Consider the following 7908-nt stretch of genomic DNA (forward strand, 5'->3'; position numbering starts at 1 on the left):
TATGATTAGTTCCTAAGAGAGTACTGCAAAGGTAAGTGTAATAAGTATTTAATATGATTTTTGTAAATACACTCTCCCAATGAGACAATACATTGGAAAGAATTACAGTAGTTCTTGTGAAAACAGTCCTTTTACTTGTCTCTAATAACAACTGTTTTCAGACAGAACAAGAGGATCAACCGGACATTGCAGACCTGGCAGTAGCTTTACTAAGTGTTGTAAACGAAGACCCAAGTTCTCTTGTCCAGTTCAGTCCTGCCAGGATTGCAATTGTGCTGGAAGGTGACATTGTTCTGAATGAACTTCCTTATTTGGCTGATGCTTTCCTCATGATGTTTGGTTTAATGTATGTACTACATCTCGACTATCCAAAACAACTGACCCACACATTCAACTTCATCCAGAAAGTCCTCATGGGCTTAGATGACTTAAAACCACTAGCTCCTAGGTTACTGAATCTAAAAAATGAGCTGCTGGTGAAGGTGTAAAGGGCAAGAAATATGCTGCCTTTGGATGGGACTGGTTGCATTTTTTGTTACTTTTTTTTCCCCCTCTCCCATTCCTCACCCTCCAGTTTTTTTCCTTGTGAAATGTTCTTAGCTATTGTTTGGTTTTTGCATTTATTGCAAATTAGTTCCAAAAAGTATTAATGTTTTATGATTGTGGGTGAGTACTGTGCCATGATCCAGATTTTGCTAATAGGAAATTTTTATTCTTTTTACCTGTCAAATTTCAATCTCTGTTTCAGTGATTCACTTAATTTGCAGTGTTTACCTCTGGTGTTGTGGCCTGACAGTAGACAGTTTAACTATCTTAACTATGTAAATCTTAACACAAATGATGATTTTAGAAATCGGCTCAATGTAACAATACTAAACTGAACTCCCAGTCAGGTTAATTGGGGATACTGAAATTGCCGTGTGTGTAGTGTGTGTGTGTATATAATGTGTGTGTATATGTATATTTATCTATATGTAATGTGTGTGTGTGTATATATATATATATATATATATATATATATTAGGGCTGTCAAACGATTAAAATTTTTAATCGCGATTAATCTCAGAATTTCATATACAGGTCCTTCTCAAAAAATTAGCATATTGTGATAAAGTTCATTATTTTCCATAATGTAATGATAAAAATTAAACTTTCATATATTTTAGATTCATTGCACACCAACTGAAATATTTCAGGTCTTTTATTGTTTTAATACTGATGATTTTGGCATACAGCTCATGAAAACCCAAAATTCCTATCTCAAAAAATTAGCATATCATGAAAAGGTTCTCTAAACGAGCTATTAACCTAATCATCTGAATCAACGAATTAACTCTAAACACCTGCAAAAGATTCCTGAGGCTTTTAAAAACTCCCAGCCTGGTTCATTACTCAAAACTGCAATCATGGGTAAGACTGCCGACCTGACTGCTGTCCAGAAGGCCATCATTGACACCCTCAAGCAAGAGGGTAAGACACAGAAAGAAATTTCTGAACGACTAGGCTGTTCCCAGAGTGCTGTATCAAGGCACCTCAGTGGGAAGTCTGTGGGAAGGAAAAAGTGTGGCAGAAAACGCTGCACAACGAGAAGAGGTGACCGGACCCTGAGGAAGATTGTGGAGAAGGGCCGATTCCAGACCTTGGGGGACCTGCGGAAGCAGTGGACTGAGTCTGGAGTAGAAACATCCAGAGCCACCGTGCACAGGCGTGTGCAGGAAATGGGCTACAGGTGCCGCATTCCCCAGGTCAAGCCACTTTTGAACCAGAAACAGCAGCACTGGACTGTTGCTCAGTGGTCCAAAGTACTGTTTTCGGATGAAAGCAAATTTTGCATGTCATTCGGAAATCAAGGTGCCAGAGTCTGGAGGAAGACTGGGGAGAAGGAAATGCCAAAATGCCTGAAGTCCAGTGTCAAGTACCCACAGTCAGTGATGGTCTGGGGTGCCATGTCAGCTGCTGGTGTTGGTCCACTGTGTTTTATCAAGGGCAGGGTCAATGCAGCTAGCTATCAGGAGATTTTGGAGCACTTCATGCTTCCATCTGCTGAAAAGCTTTATGGAGATGAAGATTTCATTTTTCAGCACGACCTGGCACCTGCTCACAGTGCCAAAACCACTGGTGAATGGTTTACTGACCATGGTATTACTGTGCTCAATTGGCCTGCCAACTCTCCTGACCTGAACCCCATAGAGAATCTGTGGGATATTGTGAAGAGAAAGTTGAGAGACACAAGACCCAACACTCTGGATGAGCTTAAGGCCGCTATCGAAGCATCCTGGGCCTCCATAACACCTCAGCAGTGCCACAGGCTGATTGCCTCCATGCCACGCCGCATTGAAGCAGTCATTTCTGCAAAAGGATTCCCGACCAAGTATTGAGTGCATAACTGAACATAATTATTTGAAGGTTGACTTTTTTTGTATTAAAAACACTTTTCTTTTATTGGTCGGATGAAATATGCTAATTTTTTGAGCTGTATGCCAAAATCATCAGTATTAAAACAATAAAAGACCTGAAATATTTCAGTTGGTGTGCAATGAATCTAAAATATATGAAAGTTTAATTTTTATCATTACATTATGGAAAATAATGAACTTTATCACAATATGCTAATTTTTTGAGAAGGACCTGTAGTTAATCGCGATTAATCGCATTAAAAAAAATCTGTGTAAATGTTATAGAAAACAAGGATTTTTAAGTGAAATGTTACAATTAAAATAATCAACACATTTTATGCTAAATGTACTTATGTTAAAAACTGCTGGGACAAGAGAAAACTGTAAGGGAGTTTTATTCACTCACATACTAGGCAGTAATACTATCCAATGGTTTGATGGACGTTTCTACACGAAGTGAGTGTGTTTTGACCCTTTGGGGCTTCCATAGTTCATGGACAACGTGCTTGACTCAGCTGTCCGGTATTCTTTACCGTAACAGAATAAGTTAATAAAGTGTTCTGCTCCCGACAACTTGTGAATATAGCGTGTATTTATTTCTTTATTATGCAAGTGCAGATGCTACGACGCTCTTTTACATTATGTTAACAAACCGCAAATGAAAAACGGTGGCAAGTCCGACATTAAAACGTTTGTTTTACCAGTCAAGTCTCAACATGAACTAGAATTTGCGTTAATGGCACTATTTATCTTAATCGCGTTAAATTGAGATTGCGTTAATGCGTTATTATCGCGTTAACTTCGACAGCCCTAATATATATATATATATATATATGTGTATGTATGTGTGTATATATATATATATATATATATATATATATATATATATACTGTATATATATATATATATATATATACTGTATATATATATATATATATATATATATACTGTATATATATATATTTATATACACACACACGTGCGTGTGTTTGCCCTGTTTCCATCGAAATAATAGAATTTCCCTTCACACTTAGCTCCTGCCTTGTACAATATTACGTGTAGTTCTTTTTTTCTTACTTATCTGTATGTTCTGCAGTTACTTAAACCTGTTTTTGTGATTTGCAGTTTTTCTTTACTGTATTATTTAAATACATTGTAGATTCCATATACACGATCAGCCATAACATTAAAACCACCTCCTTCTTTCTACACTCACTGTCCATTTTATCAGCTCCACTTACCATATAGAAGCACTTTGTATTTCTACAATTACTGACTGTAGTCCATCTGTTTCTCTGCATGCTTTGTTAGTCCCCTTTTATGCTGTTCTTCAATGGTCAGGATCCCCACAGAGCAGGTATTATTTAGGTGGTGGATCATTCTCAGCACTGCAGTGACACTGACATGGTGGTGGTGTGTTAGTGTGTGTTGTGCTTGTATGAGTAGATCAGACACAGCACTGGACTGAGAATCGTCCATCAACCAAAAACATCCAGCCAACAGCGCCCCGTGGGCAGCGTCCTGTGACCACTGATGAAGGTCTAGAAGATGACCGACTCAAACAGCAGCAATAGATGAGCGATCTACATCTACATCTACATTTACATCTACAAGGTGGACCAGCTAGGTAGGAGTGTCTAATAGAGTGGACAGTAAGTAGACACGGTATTAAAAAACTCCAGCAGCGCTGCTGTGTCTGATCCACTCGTACCAGCACAACACACAAACACACCACCACCATGTCAGTGTCACTGCAGTGCTGATAATGATCCACCACCTAAATAATACCTGCTCTGTGGGGGTCCTGACCATTGAAGAACAGCATGAAAGTAGGCTAAAAGTATGTAGAGAAATAGATGGACTACAGTCAGTAATTGTAGAACTACAAAGTGCTTCTATATGGTAAGTGGAGCTGATAAAATGGACAGTGAGAGTAGAAACAAGGAGGTGGTTTTAATTTTATGCATGGCTGATCAATGTATAGTCTACAGTAAATTCTATGCTGTTTATGAAGTTTTTTATTATTGTTAAAGTGGTACAAAAATGCACTTTTTTGTGTACTTGTTTACACAATGTTTTCACATTTTTGCACATTTCTTTTTGTTTAAAAAAACAGTAGCCGCTCAGGTGGCGCAGCGGTAAAAAGAAACGCGCTGCAACCAGGGCTGGATTCTAAGAGCGTGGTATCGAATCCAGCCTTGCTTTACCGGTTCGAAGCTGAGTGGCTATATGAGCAACGATTGGCCGGTTGCTCATGTGGGGGGTGGGACAAAGAACCGGATGTGGGTCTCTCTCTGTCAGAATGCGATTGCGTTCTCTGCCGGCTGATTGGAGGCGCTTACACAGAGATGGGAGAGGGTGCCCTTAGGGTGTGTCTCTCCGCATGCAACGCTAGGTGGCGCCAAACTCGTCAATGTGTGGGTGGCAAAGATGCATCTGGCTGCTGCTCGTGTTTCGGAGGGGATACGGGTTAGCTTCAATCACCTCCGTCAGGGCAGGGTTCGGCATAGACAGAGAGGAAGCACGATGCTAATTGAACAATTGGATGCGCTAAAAAAAGGGGAGAAAAAGGGGTAAAAATTAAAAAAAAAAAAAGTAAAAAAAAAAAAAAAAAAAAAAACAGTAAAATGTACGTTTTCTATTGATGTTTTACTGTACTTCAGTGAAAGCTTATTAAAACATGTATACATACTGTTGTAATTGGCACATTAATTGTGCAGTTGTACCTTCTATCCTGTCAGGGTGTTATGGACAGGTTATAGTTAAAATAAAATGTTAATTTTAGCAGATTTTGTTTTGTTTATTTTAATTGTTGTGATTGTATGTATTTGAGTTATGTTTACGTAATTACTTTGAGGTAATTAGTTTCCTAAAATATTTTAAGTAGGGTAATAGACTTATTCGAGTACTTGCTGGTTAAAATATATATTTTTTTACTTGTATACCTAATAATAATATTTAAGTATATTAAACTTAAAAGTTCTAAAAGTTTTGAGTAGTATTAAATTTAATAAATATAGTTTGGAAAACATTAAAATTTTAAGTACACTGTATACAGTTTTTTAAAATCAAATTAAATTAAATTGATATAGTAAGGAAAACATTAAATATTAAGTATAATGTAATCAATATTATGAAGTACAGTACATGTGATAAATTTAAGTTTTGTTTACTTTAAACAATAGAGTTTGTCGACTTACATTTTTTGAGGTAATCAGTTTCCTCAAAAATGTTGAGTCAGTTGAACTTGTTCAGGTTTACAGTGGGTAGCACTGTCGCCTCACAGCAAGAAGGTCCTGGGTTCGATCTCCAGGTGGGGCGGTCCGGGTCCTTTCTGTGTGGAGTTTGCATGTTCTCCCCGTGTCCGTGGGGGTTTCCTACGGGTGCTCCGGTTTCCTCCCAAAGTCCAAAGACATGCAAGTGAGGTGAATTGGTGATACAAAATTGTCCATGACTATGTTCAATATAACCTTGTAAACTGATGAACCTTGTGTAATGAGTAACCACTGTGTCTGTCATGAATGTAACCAAAAGTGTAAAACATGACGTTAAAATCCTAATAAACAAACAAACAAATCTGAAAAACAGTTTGGCTGGTTAACATTCTTAATTCATGTCTTGTTATAACCTTTACTGCCCAAACTGGTAAAACTGGAACTAAATGAATTTTTTTTTCATCTTCATGTTTTAGCAGATGTACGATCATTGATTTTTTGTAAAAACATTAAATACGTACAGAGCTGGAATGGCCAGGTTAAAGAAGTTGGTAAACGTGAAATAAGAATTTTTGAAAATGTATTTTTATCTTATTATGGGTGGTCAGTTGGCGCAGCAGTAAATTACGTTATATCCAGAGTTTGAATCTGTAGTGCTATCGGCAGGTCGAGCATCTACACACAGACATGACTGGCTATGTGTGTGTGTCTGGGGGAGGGTGTGATGGATTAGCATCCTCTCTGGGGTGCTTCCTGGGAAAGTAAGATGCTCTGCGACCCTGACCAGGATAAAGCGGTGTGATTCCAGCACCATAATGAAATACAGTTGTACCTTGTAACTCAACGTCCCCTAAACTCAAAATCTTTGAAACTCGACACCCTTCGTCGAGAAATTTGTACCCTTAAACTCAACGTTTCCCTTATACTCAACATGTTCATTTTTGTATTTATTTATTTAATTTCAAATTAACAATGAACAGTCACTTTGTTTAGCGCTCGGCTTGACCTGTGCGGTAACACGTCATCAAAGTGTGAGACGAAACTGCGTTTGTGTGGAATAACCGTCAGATTCACTCTGAAAGCTCCACATGTATCTGTGTTTAGCTGGATCTTTCTCACCGTTTCAGTTTTAAACTTGTGTTACAGCTTGAGGTTCTGAAAAATTAGAATCAGCTTTTTATTTCAGTGTTTTTATATTACACCGATCAGCCATAACATTAAAACCACCTCCTTGTTTCTACACTCACTGTCCATTTTATCAGCTCCACTTACCATATAGAAGCACTTTGTAGTTCTACAATTACTGACTGTAGTCCATCTGTTTCTCTGCATACTTTGTTAGCCCCCAATCATGCTGTTCTTCAATGGTCAGGACCCCCACAGGACCATCACAGAGCAGGTATTATTTGGGAGGTGGATCATTCTCAACACTGCAGTGACACTGACATGGTGTTGGTGTGTTAGTGTGTGTTGTGCTGGTATGAGTGGATAAGACACAGCAATGCTGATGGAGTTTTTAAACACCTCAATGTCACTGCTGAACTGAGAATAGTCCACCGACCAAAAATATCCAGCCAACTCGGCCCCGTGGGCAGCATCCTGTGACGACTAATGAAAGTCTGGAAGATGACCAACTCAAACAGCAGCAATAGATGAGCGATCGTCTCTGACTTTACATCTACAAGGTGGACCAACTAGGTAGAAGTGTCTAATAATAGTGGACAGTAAGTGGAAGCGGTATTAAAAAAAACTCCAGCAGCGTTGCTGTGTCTGATCCACTCATACCAGCACAACACTCACTGACACACCACCACCATGTCAGTGTCACTGCAGTGCTGAGAATGATCCACCACCTAAATAATACCTGCTCTGTGGTGGTCCTGTAGGGGTCCTGACCATTGAAGAACAGGGTGAAAGCAGGCCAAAAAGATATGTAGAGTAACAGATGGACTACAGTCAGTAATTGTGACTACAGTCAGATTTCCTCATGGGAAAAAATACCTTAAAACTCAACGCCTTTTAAACTCAACGCCACTCCCAGAACCAATTGACATTGAGTTTCAAGGTACCACTGTATAAGGCAGGAACACACCTAGGACAGGGTATCACATTTCACATACACAAATCGCAAATTACACAAATTACACCTATATGGACAAGCAAAAATATGCAAAACTCCTCACAATGATCGTGAACAAGGATTAAACACAGGACCTCTGGTACCATGTATTTGCAACAGCCACTCGACCAGCTATGCCACAATGTATGTTGTTTAATCTAATTAAAATGCAATGTA

The sequence above is a fragment of the Trichomycterus rosablanca genome, chromosome 1 (genome assembly GCF_030014385.1).
Source record: "Trichomycterus rosablanca isolate fTriRos1 chromosome 1, fTriRos1.hap1, whole genome shotgun sequence".
In the NCBI taxonomy this organism is placed as follows: domain Eukaryota; kingdom Metazoa; phylum Chordata; class Actinopteri; order Siluriformes; family Trichomycteridae; genus Trichomycterus; species Trichomycterus rosablanca.